Source organism: Pinus tabuliformis, chromosome 5_1 (assembly GCF_031772625.1).
Source record: "Pinus tabuliformis cultivar Carrire ecotype Pingquan chromosome 5_1, CPIR1, whole genome shotgun sequence".
NCBI classification, from domain to species: domain Eukaryota; kingdom Viridiplantae; phylum Streptophyta; class Pinopsida; order Pinales; family Pinaceae; genus Pinus; species Pinus tabuliformis.
This window is the reverse complement of record NC_142305.1, coordinates 335,624,347-335,637,291: the sequence shown is the minus strand read 5'-3', so window position 1 is coordinate 335,637,291 and position 12,945 is coordinate 335,624,347.

The following is a 12,945-nucleotide window of genomic DNA, read 5'->3' as shown; positions in this document are numbered from 1 at the left end:
CTTGTGGTACCAATCACACCATCACCGGCATGAGAGTCCCTGTTTGATTTAGGAGGGGGGGGAATGGAAAATTATGGTCTAGGAGCGTAAGGAATTTTGTCGTAGAGCATGCCAGACTGAGTATAGATCAAGTCTAAATATTGTGCATGAGCAATGACTTGCTCTTCAGTGACAACTCCTCCCTTAGCGACATCCTCTATAATAGAGGGTAATAATGACTTTATAAACCATTCAGCTAAAAGCTGATCAGGAACATACGTCTTTACCATTCTTCGACGATGCCGCCACTCATGAATAGGATCAGATATATGAGTGGCTATCGTCTGTTTAAAGTTGGTAAGGAGTTCCATCCCTGTTTCGTACCTTATGGGTAACTGAAAATGGGATAAAAGGTAGTGGCAAGGGTGCTGAAGTTATCAAACAAAGCTCTAGGCAATTCAATATACCATTTTGCTGCCGGACCAGTTAGCGTTCGTTGAAATAGGAAAAGCCTAATCGAATCATCATTCAGGGTGTTAGATGATCACCATAAATGGAATGTCATTACATGATTCGATGGATCTTCACCTAGATTTCCATTTAATTTAGGAATATGAAAGGGAAGTTTATGAGGAATCACTGGCCACCAAGGGGCGTAAGCAATTGGATCATTCATTAGTTGGTTTAGATCTAGTAATTCTAGAGTTTCTACAAAGGGAAACTGTTGATTCAGGTTAGGCGAAGCATACCCAGGATAAGATGGAATCGCCTGAGCAGTAGGTCTTTGCATACCAGCATAATGTATCTGATGCTGGTAACTTTGATAAGGTTGATGGGCATAACCATTATAGTATGGTTGTTGATAACCATTTTGGAAATGTGGTTGCCCGTTACTTACAAAGCCTTGTTGCTCAGGTCCTTGGTATGATTGCTAGAATTGCGGTTGTTGATATTGTACCAGCCATGGTTGTTGGACCATTCGCTATCGTCCAATATTGGATGATTGACCAAGATGCAGAGTGATAGTACCTGTTTGAGCTTGAGTCGTTCCAGGTAAGGAGGCACTAACCTGAGGTTGTGATTGAATCGCGGAGATGAGAGGCTGTTGTATTGCAACCTGAGAGACTTGAGGTTGACACACAACAGGTAGCACTTGTACTTGCGATACAGTCACAATAGCAGGTGTAGTGGGAATATTCGACACAGGTTGGACTGGTTGCATTGAATATACAACCCTTGGTTGTTGAGGCAGTATTGGTACCTAACGACTGGATGTAATTCCAGTTTGACCTAAATTTTGTTGTAAACTCTCATATGGTTGTTTTCCAGGAGGGAAAAATAAAAAGGCATACTGCCCCCCTTATGGTGGCAATCCAGTGCTTAAAGGGTAGATCAGCCTTTGAAGACATATTGGATCAACTTCTTGAGTTTCAACATAGGAAATACCAGATGAGACTCCGGATGAAGAAACAGGAACAGACCATGTCATTGAAATAGTCCCTAAGTGGACTCCAGCTTGTTGTTGATAACTAGTCGGGACAGATGGTATACCAAGAAAGATTGTAGGGACGGCAGCAGGAAGTTCCACCGTAGCCGTGTCAGTTGACACAGTCATAGATGTTGATGGTTTCTCAGACATATTTAGTCTATCCAAAAGATTTCCTAGCGATTCGATAGGAACTTGCGATGAAGGATGATTAAAAGAACTTACTTCTGTAGTAGAAGGATATAAGTGGATCCCAGTTCCAAAATGCAATGGAGTACTGGATGGAAGATCCTCTATTATCTCTTCTATGGCAATCAGTCCAGGTGGAAGAGGTAGACCTTCAGGTCCGTAAAATATTTCTAGGGCCAAAGAAGGTATAGCTTCTATAGTGACAGATACTGGAGGAGTAGCACCTTCTGAATTCTGGAATTCAACTTCCAGATGTTTAAGTAAGTGAACTTCAGTCTCTGATTCAACTCTAGATGGAGCTGTCTCAGGTATAAAAGTGCCTACCATTACACTAGGATCAGTTCTAATGTCCTCTTGTAACTGTGGAGCTTCTTCTTTAAAGGCAGATGTACCATAAATGATTGGAGTAACTGTAGTCTCTGACGATGTTGAAACACAAGTTTCAAATAAATCAGGTGAATTGGAATCAGTTAAATGAGACCGTTTTGCCCGGAATGGTTTCGTCTCCAGAGTCAAAGACGGTTGACTCGTTAGTCTCCGCGAACGATGGGGTTTTGATTGACTTTCTTCCACACTTGCATTACTTGATCAACTCAAAATTAAAGTGGAAAAAGTTATTCTGATTCAAATAAATTTTAAGACACTTTGACACAACTTTGCGTTTTCAATTTTTAAGAGTTGAGAAAAAGCTAAAGGTGACTCTAGTCGCCTTCGATTTTTAATGAGCTTGAAGTGACAAGTGCTCAGATGGACCTTTTCTTTTAAGGAGTCGAAAAGGAATGAAAGTGACTACTTTGGAAATCTAGACAGAGGGATTACCAAACCAATCACAAAACTACAAAATACACCTTGGTGATAAATGATAGAGAAATTACCAAGGACTTATGTATGACAGTCAATCTTCCTGAATGCTGTGTTCAGTGCATTGCGATCGATAGGGTGGCAGACACGGCTTCCTAAGGATAAAGGATATCAGCCTATTGTGGTCTCCCAATATATACTCGACAGTACGGGGAGAACAAGTCTATATTGGCACTTGTCGTATCAAAGAGGAGGAATCACCCAACCTTTGATGAAAACGATAGTTACCAGGTTTTACAATGCCAGAACACGTCTCTAGCCTAGACTTCTAGATGTGTTGTGTTAGGTTCCAAAGCGTTTTTATGTTCATTGAGATTTATTTTAGATTTTATCTTGCTTAGAAGTTTGTCTTTCAAGGTTCACCGTGTGATGTAGATGTAAAATTCCTAAATATGCAATCTAAAATGATAAACAATCATTTATTTTCTTTTATCAATGAAAATCCTAGCTACAAAGGAAAGAAGATTATGATTTTTCTTTCAGCAGAGAGCATAGAGCACACACTAAATGCACTTTCCTAAATCATATTCCGCATGTAGTCAAAATGCAAATGCACATGCATGTATTTGTTTTCCGTTTCCTTAATGTGTGAATGCCAAAAAGGAAAGCTAAGTACAGATCTAAACTATTTTCTTTTAAAGTGACATTTTGACAATTTCTTTTCAAAACGAAAGGAAGACTAAGACGACACTTTTCGATTTCGAATTGAAAACTGTTTTCGACACTTCAAATACTAATAACTCAAATCAAGTACAATGACAAAAGTACAATCAATTATCTAGAAGAGGAAGACTTTACAACATTATTCTTTTGATTCAAAATGAAAATTACGACACTTGCATCAAAAAAATGACAGTTTGATTAAGCTACTTTCGACAAAGGAAGACTATAAATGATTTACAAATACACAAAAAACATTTACAATTCCTAACTAATGGAGGTTGAAATATGTGAAGGAAGAAGGTTTCAGCAAGAAGATACTGATCATGAACAGCAAAACTACTGAATAGAGCTGAAAACAAGGAGGAAAAACCAACTTTCAAAGAGAGAAAGCAGTATCACTCAATCATCGCACCTACAACATAGGGAAACAAGGATGCATCTCACCTACAACACACGGGAGGTGCGATGCATACAGGCTGACTAGTTACAGATAGTGCGATGGACTAGGGAGCGAAACTAAGCTTGGTTTTTGCTCAAAATTTGCAGCTAAGTTCAGTGATTTAGGCTAAGTTATGATGGACAGTAAAAACAAAGTATAGGGGTATGATCTTATGAGGTTATTGAGCTACCACAAGGGCACTTAGAATGCTTGTAAGTCAGATGTTCAGTTCATAAACCAACCCGGAGATTGACTGAAGCAGCATTCATCTACTTTGCAATTGCATAGCAAAGGCATTTCAAAGGCTTCCTAGCTAACTTCAGGCTCCGTCTGTAGTTTATAAAGCAAACAATAAACAAACAAAACAAACTATTCGTTTCCCAGCGGAGTCGCCATCTTGTTTCAGGAAAAACTAGTGTCGATTCGAACTGCTAGTCCCACTAAGATGGGTAGCTATATTAGAAACAAACAATCAAAGCAATTCAAGATTTCCTTTAGGTGTGATAGATAAGAGGGAAGAAAAGAGGACCAACCTAGATCTTCCACTTTGATCCTTGTTTGATTTCTCTTTCCCTTGATAGAATTCGCCACTCTTCTCCTACTTGTCCTGCTTTAAAGAGTACCTATAGAGTCAAAGTAACAGAAAACCATCAAAGCATCTCTATCTAAAACATCATAAACAATGCGGAATCAGAAACACATTGACCATACAATTACATTCATAAAAATTAAGATTCACAAATACACGATTATATGGAGGAAAACTCAAAGAACTTTATTAATAGTAGAAGAGAGGATTACAACCCAGCTGTCTGATCTAGCATCATCCTCCCAGCATAGAATCCCTCTTCACCTCATGAAAAGCAAGATCACCCAACAATACAATGTCTCTTCTCACAAATAAACCAACAACACTTCCTTACAAATTACAAAATTCCAGCCTCTAGATCTCTCAGATGAGGGATCCATTTATAGATGTCTTGCAAGGGTGTGAGTTAGCTCTGGGTTTTTGATTAGTGTCATTCCACTGATAGTTCTTGGTTCCACTTGGAGATTTCATTGATCTCTTACTCATCCCTGGGCGAATTCAGAGAGGCAAGTGTCACAGGAGAAGTTTTTGGAAGATTCCATGATCATCCACTTAGCAAACTGTCTCTACCATTTGTCTATTCTTGCTCATCACACCCCACAGAAGGCCATTTCAGTATGCATTGCACCTGGCTAGTGTGGTAGTCAGTATGCATCACACCTTGACCATGGAGCAGTCAGTATGGTCCAGTTTTGGCTAGTTCTGAGTAGTTTTTCAGGTGGAACTTCTGTGAAATGATGTAATCAGTTGGCCATGATCCTTTAGGGTATGAAAAAACACTTTTAGGGACTAAAGATCACTTGGTTTATGGACATATGAGTTTTTGGTTGCAATGCCCAAATATGTCTATAACACTAATGCGACAGAATGACGTGTAACAGATTACCCCCTAAAGTGAAAAGTTAGAAGAGATGTTTGATGACTGAAGCGCTTTATCATACCAAGGTTTGGGTTAGGGACTCTAGCCGGAGACCTGAACCAATCAATAAAATGTTACAATGCAATATATATAGTCATTGTTGAGGTAGGAATTCCCATACTCATAACATAAATGTCTCAAAGAAACAGTACGGAAATATATCTAAATATCCATGTTAAGATGAGACACAGTATGGACATAATCATCAATGGATCTATGTTTAAATCATGGATATTTAATAACTCGATGCAGCTTGGATGGATGAAGCTAGATCTATGGTCTTGATCTCCTTCTAGTCTCGATCCATAGTATGAATCTAGCCATGCGAGTGAATGTCTCAGAGTAAAAAATGGTAGAAACCACTTGATTACCGGTCAATGATGTGAACTGTTAACAAGCACAAGAGAAACAACCAATAATGAAAATGGCTCTCACGGTACTTCCAATACAATCTATGAATTGTGAAAGATATACTAATGTTGAAGACTCATAGAATCATTCTATCGAAGCTCAATTATGAGAACCTATTGCCGAAGACGAGAAACTTGCCATTTTCTAGAACAACTTCCTAGATAGTGAGCCGAAGTAGATAGGAAGCGACTCGCTACAAGAGGGCCTATAACATGAAACTCATGTCAAGTTTTCAAGAAAAATAGTTGGGAGTAATCCAGGACTCACTTAGGGATGGTTGACTTGATTGAAAGCTATGAATCGTAAAGTAATTTTACTGAGGTTGGACTTCTCTTGAACATATCAGAGACACGACATTTTATATTGCGAGAATTTGACTCAAAAAATAATACCCAAACCAACTAAATAATTTCAATGAGGTATGGTTAACTGAGAGAAAAATGGATTTCCCAACCTAGACACAAAAGGTGATAGAGTGTCATGTTCAAGAGTGACATACTACCTTTTACAACACAAAAACAAAGTTTCTTTCCCACTTCTCCCCACCATTACTGGCAAGTACCTATTTATTTTTTACAAGCTTGACGAGGATAACATATGCTTGTTCTGTAAGCTCATCCTTCGGATGATTCCTTCAAAGTATTTTCAACAAACCCTGGGAGGGAGTGGTTCGGTCTCGTCATGCTTAACGAGTCCTGTACTGTTTAAGTTTTACGTGTCTATTGATGGTGCTAGATTTGCCAACATTTAGGGGAGATCCTCGATATGAGGCCCCAATTAGACTTCACACCATTTGGTGTAGAAGTCCCATCCGGTATGATGGCCCGATTGCCAAATACTTAGATATTTACCATGACTCTAGTTTTCAGCACAAGAGAGTGTTACAATGGTACCTTCAAAAAGCAAGGTGAGTGTGCTTGGTGAATGTGCACTGTAACTATGTCTAGGTTCTCTTATTGTAGGGGGGGGGGGGGGAAGAAAAGTGAGCCTCTAAGTGAGAGGTGATAGTACAACCTAGGAAGAGACACACTCAAACTAGGAAGACCTATTCAACATCTAGTAGAATAGTCCATAGCAGATGTGGCAGTAGTTAAAACCAAAGAACATGGAAATATACATCTACCATCTAGCGGAATATTCCACAACAGATGCGATAGTCGTTATAACCGATGACTAGGGAAAGATCTGTCTACTATCTTGCAGAGTAGTCCACAAGGATGAGACATTAGTGATAACCATTACAACACACTCCCAACAAAATAAGCACTAAAACAACTGAAATAGTTCAACTATCTTAGTACACGTGAAACAAACATGAAATATAAATTCTTGTAGAATAGTCTTACAAACATCCATAAGTCATGCATGGAAAAGTGATGGCCTGAAAAGGTGTCTGTATTAAGAAAAAATTCCAAGAGACATATTTACATCATACATCACTAGCCCCAACGGTGGGACATTGGAGCCACTCCTTGCTCCTCAAAGAACTCACTGAAACTCTCTATGCTTTGTGGGAGGAGAAAAGGTCAAAAGTCCTTTGCTCACACAATGAAGGGGTATACATAGCTAATGGGTGATGCTTGACCCTTGTGACTCTTTGACTACCCTCATGACTGTTCAACTTCCTATGACTTTTCAACTAACATGAATCTTCATATTCATTTGTGTCCATTGGACTTCCACTTTACATTACATTTGATTTACAATATACATGGCTCATAATAGTGATGTGGCCTTTGACAACTCATGACACGACTTAACATGACACTGTTGATAAGGACTAGCTTGCTGAGGTGGTAATATGAAGCCGCTATTGCTGCTGAGTGATAGATCTGTTCTTTGATGTGCATTCTCTTCTCCTCCACATAGCTTGATGATGCGAGGTATTCAACGATCTTTGGACTTTAAGAGGTGGTAGCATGCATGTGTTCCATTTTCTTGTTCTTGATAAGCTTCTTTTTTCATCTAGATTTGAGTAAGTCTTCTACTATGTTTTCTACTTCTTCTCCTTCTTCATCGTCTCACCATGATATAACAGTGTACCTGTTCCTGCAATTCACTCATGACAAGACAACATCAAATCCAAAAACTCCCTAGTCTAAGATGGTGCATTGTTATCCATGGACTTGGCCCAGGATAGGTTACAAGATGGGAAAGAGGGCCTGGTAACTACGCATTTCATAGTTCTAGGTGAAAAGGAGGAAGGTTGGTCCTTGAGACTACGTAGAGCACAACTCAGGCTTGGTTGAGGAACTCTTGAGCACAGTCCTCGCTCTCAGGAAAAATTGTGCAAAACCCACTAGGAGACAAGATTGTGCAGTTAAGATAGTCAGTGGCTAATGTGGGATGGGACCCTAGGAGGCAGGTATGCGCAATTTTTAGAGGCAAGTCAAGACTGGGCAACAGAGCGGCCTGGGAGGAAAACTATGCAGAGTTATTGAGATCAGTGAGTCCCGGCTGAGAGAGGACACTGGGGAGACAATTCTGCATAGTTCTTGGAGGCATTGCAGGCTTGTTCCTCTATGAATTGCGGGGTTCCAATAGGAAATGAATAATATTGATGACTGATCTTACGAAATGTGAAGTTCAAGCTAAGCTGGGAGAAGTTACTATGTAATTATGGGGATGAAGGTAGGCTTCTCAGCTCTGGAATTGTGTAGTGAAACTGCCCTAGGTGACAATGACTGTGCACTACATAGTTCCAGGTAGGAAGGTTGCATCACTGAGGAATGAGACAGCATAGTGCGTAGTTCAGTCGGGGTCCGATGAAAGTGAAATGCTTGGTCGAAAGGATTTTTAGAGAAATGGCGAAGTGCGGGAGGGAAGTGAGCTTGTGAGGAACTTGAACTTGTGATCACACACTTAGCATACTTCGCCAGCATGACAACATAGACCACCGTAACAACAAGACAAAGAATTACCCTCTGTGAGACTAAAAAGCAACAAATGCGACACTAAGGGTGGACTTAGGATGACCGTGATGACACTTGTGCGAAAACACTTAAAACTTTGTGTATGAGTGCGGAATATGTTTGCATAGCTAGGACAACTCGAACAGACAAAAGCCAACCTTTGAAATCACCAGAAAAGGACTGCAAGCATGGTAAAACATTCAAACATGCCAAAAGACGATAGTTGATCAAACAAGAAAAATGGGTGAAAAGACTCTTAGAAAGCTCATGAAATGAGCTCAAGTGTTTGGAACCATAAAGCAAAAGACCAAGGAAGTTTCTAAAATTTAAGTGCAAGATAAAATTTTGGAGGGTGTCGTAGTTGCTACAACACTTGGCAACACACTGGTTGAATACCAGTTTCTCTGTCTTGGTTCATTTTTTAGTGCACGACCTTGGTCTTTCAGGTAGTATTGATTCATCGTGTAGATTACTTTCGCTCCCCACTTAACCCATGGGTACACATGGTTTCCTTTGTACCTTCTTAGTTCAACAAAACATAAGATTCAACTAGATCACAATGTTCTGAATTGGGAAGGGTAGTTTAGCTCGCGAGCTTAAGATTCTAAGAGTATAGCTTTTCATCTCTCGTGTTGCTCCATTGCCAGCCGGCCTGGAAAATACCGTAACGGAGTAACACGGGAACACAAGAATTTCTCCACTGCCAGTGCACCTAGATAGTACCTCAGTGGAGTTGCCTACTTCACCTCTCTACATAGGAAGCCTTTCTCTTCTTTCGACTTTGTTTATTTATTTAAATAGAACTGTGCATCAAGACTTATTTATTTTGGGCAGAAGAGGGATCCCGACTTATTAAGGATAGGAGAGCTTGTTCCTTCAGCGAAGCATCTAAAGACCTCTGATTTAGGTTTTCTCATTTAGATTTTCCCCTTCTCCATTTCTACTAGTTGGATAAGCTTGAAAACACCAAAGAAGAAAAATGAGTATAGGCATGAGGTTGCCAAACTTGACACAGGTTCATGGTTGGACCAAAACTCTCCTTACAGACAGATCGTATTTTCTATCAGAACTTCATTAGCCAAAAGTTACAACCAATATGAAGGAGGCAGACACAAGACTGGCCAAAGGCTATAGTGTCACAAGACTCTTTGAACTTCAGCCACACACACACTTGGAAGCCACAACATGTCTGGCACACCGCTTATATACATAAGAAAACAACAAAAACCTAAAGAAAACATAACAACAAACAACAAAACACTATGTACATAGTGTGGGGTACAAATCCTAGATTCATTGAAAGTAATATTTTAAGTCTTGGTCATTGACATGGAGAGAGTCAGTCTTCCAGTCAAGTGATTGAATATGATAGGTGTATTGGCCAAGATTTTTGTGGATAGTGTATGGACCAATCCACAGGGATTGAAACTTAGTTTTCTTTCCTTTGTCTTTGAGGGGTTTGTCCCACTTCAAGACTAAGTCACCCACAATGAATCTAGTCTTCCCTATAGACTTTCTGTCAAACCATCACTTGATATGGTTCTAATGGAGAGAAATTTTCTCTTTTGCTTTCACCCTTTCTTCTTGTAACTTGTACAAAGTGTCCATCCTATGCTGAACTAAGAGACAATGCTTTCCCTGGGATTCTTAAGACAATTGGAGAACAGGCAAGTATATGTTCAGTGGGAGGATGGATTCCTTTCCATGCACCAGGAAGTAAGGGGAAGTATTTAGAGAAGGCTTAGGTGTGACTCAATCAACCCATAAAGCATTCACCAAAGCAGAGTGTCAGTTTCGCTACGCAGAGAATATGGTCTTTTTGATGATGCAAATGAGGTTATTATTTGTAGATTCGGCAAGACCATTTCCCTATGGATAATAATTACCAAAATGTTTCAAGACAATACCATTTTCTAATGAAAAATCATAAATCTTTAATGAAGAAAATTACGAGTGATGTAGGAACACCAAACTTGGAAATGATGTTTTGTTGTAGAAAGATGACGACTTCTTGACCATTCACTTGTTACAGAGGAACTACCTCTTTCCATCACGTAGAATAATCTGTAGCAGTCAATATATAGTGGTGTAGCTTCGATGAATGTGGGAAAATTTCCTTGATGATATCCAAGCCCCACTATTGGAATGGTTCTTCCAATGCAACAAGCTGTAGTGGGGCTGCTGACCTTTGATGTCTGCCTGTGCACCTTTGACAAACAAAACACTTACGAGTGTATGCATGAGCATCCTTGAATAATGTAGGCCAGTAGAAATTGGCTTGCATGACCTTGTGTTCTGTGGTGTTACCTGCGAAATGTCCCCCAGCTAATCCATCATGGAGATCACGTAAAACCTTGTCTGAATCCTGTGCCTCCAAGCACCTGAGCAATATCCCATTTTGGTTCTTTCTATACAACACCCCACGCACTTGTTGGTATGATAGTGCTTTGAGTCAGAGTTCCCTCTTCTGTCGTAAAGAGAAATGAGAGGAACTAGTGCCATGCTCAAGGTACTGGTGCACATTTTCATACCAATAGTTTTCGTTTGAAGTGGGAGAGGCTCACTCAACATTGTACATTTCTATTTTTTTCTCCCAGCCTATGATCTCTTCTTCTTCCTCTTGTAAATTGACCACTTCCACTTCTAATTTGAAAAATCCATGACCCTTGATATTGTGAACTAGTTTGATATCCAGATCATATTCGTATAATCCAGTCATCCAATTTGCCCTTCTCTCACCCAGCTCCTACTGCACAAGAATTAATCTGACTGCTGGGTGTTGGAAAAAGATAATGCAATGGTTTTTTAACAGGTAGGGTCTGAAGTGCTTCACCGCCTTGTATACTGCATAATATTGTTTGTCCATGGTGGGATAGTTGAGATCTAGTCCTTGTAGGATCATGCTCATGAAGGAGATGGGTCGCTCATTGTTCAACGCGTCCTTCTGAGTGAGCACAACAACGAGAGAAGTGTGGAAAGCGAAAGTCTAGAGCAAGAATTCTTTGCTGAAGTCTAGGCTATACAACGTTGGTGCTTCTATTATTACTTCCTTTAGACGGGCGAACGCATCCTTTTCCCTTTTCCCCAAACTATAGACTACATCCTTCTTGATCATCTCCTATATGGGTTTAACGATCTAAGCATAGTCGGAGATGAAATTTCTGAGGAAGTTGATCTGCCCCAAGAAAGACTGCATGGCTTTCTTGTTCATGGGGTGGGGAATCTGCGTGATAGTCCGAACCCTATCTGGATCTACCTTGATCCCACCTTTAGCAATAATGTGTCCAAGTAAGTTACCCTCAAACACTATGAAGATGCTCTTCTTGGGATTCAAGGATATCCCGTATTTACGTCATTGCTCAAAACTTTTCTAAAGGCAGTGCAAGTCGTCTGACTACTATCTTGAGAACAATGTTACGTCATCGAGGTAGACCACTATGCTCTATCCAATAAGCCCATTGAAAGTGATGTCCATTGCACGCTGAAATGTTTCACCTGCATTAAACAACCAAAACAACATTCAGCGAAGTGGGAATGTACCCCACTTTCTACGGAATGTAGTCTTCAGTCTGCCAGGCTATGCTTCTAGAACCTAGTTGTAACTCGAGAAACTGTCTAAAAAAGAAAACATCTCTGCACCAGATGGTGTCTACAATTTGTGCTCGATGGATGACAATGGTTAGTTGTCTTTGTCCGAGGTGCGATTAAGGTTGCAAAAATATACACACAAGCATATCTCCTTAGACTTCTTCCATGCAGGGACTAAATTAGATACCCAAGTCGAATGTCACACTTTATAAATGATCCGAGGATCCAACAACTTCATCAATTCTTTTTGTATGAGGGGCTTAAGTGTTGGGTGAGCTTTGCTTAGTTTCCATTGAAAAGTCTTGGCCCCTTCTTTGATTGGTATTATGTGATGGATTATTCACATTTCATATGTCTTAAGATCATCGTACGTCCATGTGAAGACATCATGGTACTTCTTGAAGAGGCAGATAAAATCTTTCTGCTCTTGTGGGGTACAAAAAGTACCAAGATTCACGTACTTTGGATCCTTTTATGTTCCCATACTGATCTGCTCATGTGACAATGTAGAGCTATGGGTATTAACATTCACAGGTCCCTGAAAGTAGTTCGGCAGGTCATACAACTTTTCTAGTGATACCACACACTTAGGGAGGAGGTTTTCTTTGCTTGTACTAGCTTTGTCCTGTAGATACTGTTTGTGGTAGTCCTCATCTATCGATACTGTTTGTGGGTACGCAGAGCAGAAGAAGGCGCACTGCGTGGGTACGCAGAGCAGAAGAAGGCGCAGTGCGTGGGTACGCAGCGCGACAGAGGATCAGGTGCGTGGGCACAGGGAAAGTACGCGGCGCGATAGTATCTGTGGGTGCGTGGCTACAGTAGCAGTACGTGGCGAGATAGTATCTGTGGGTGCGTGCCTACAGTAACAGTACGCAGCGTGATTGAAGAAACAGTGCGTAGGTACGCGGT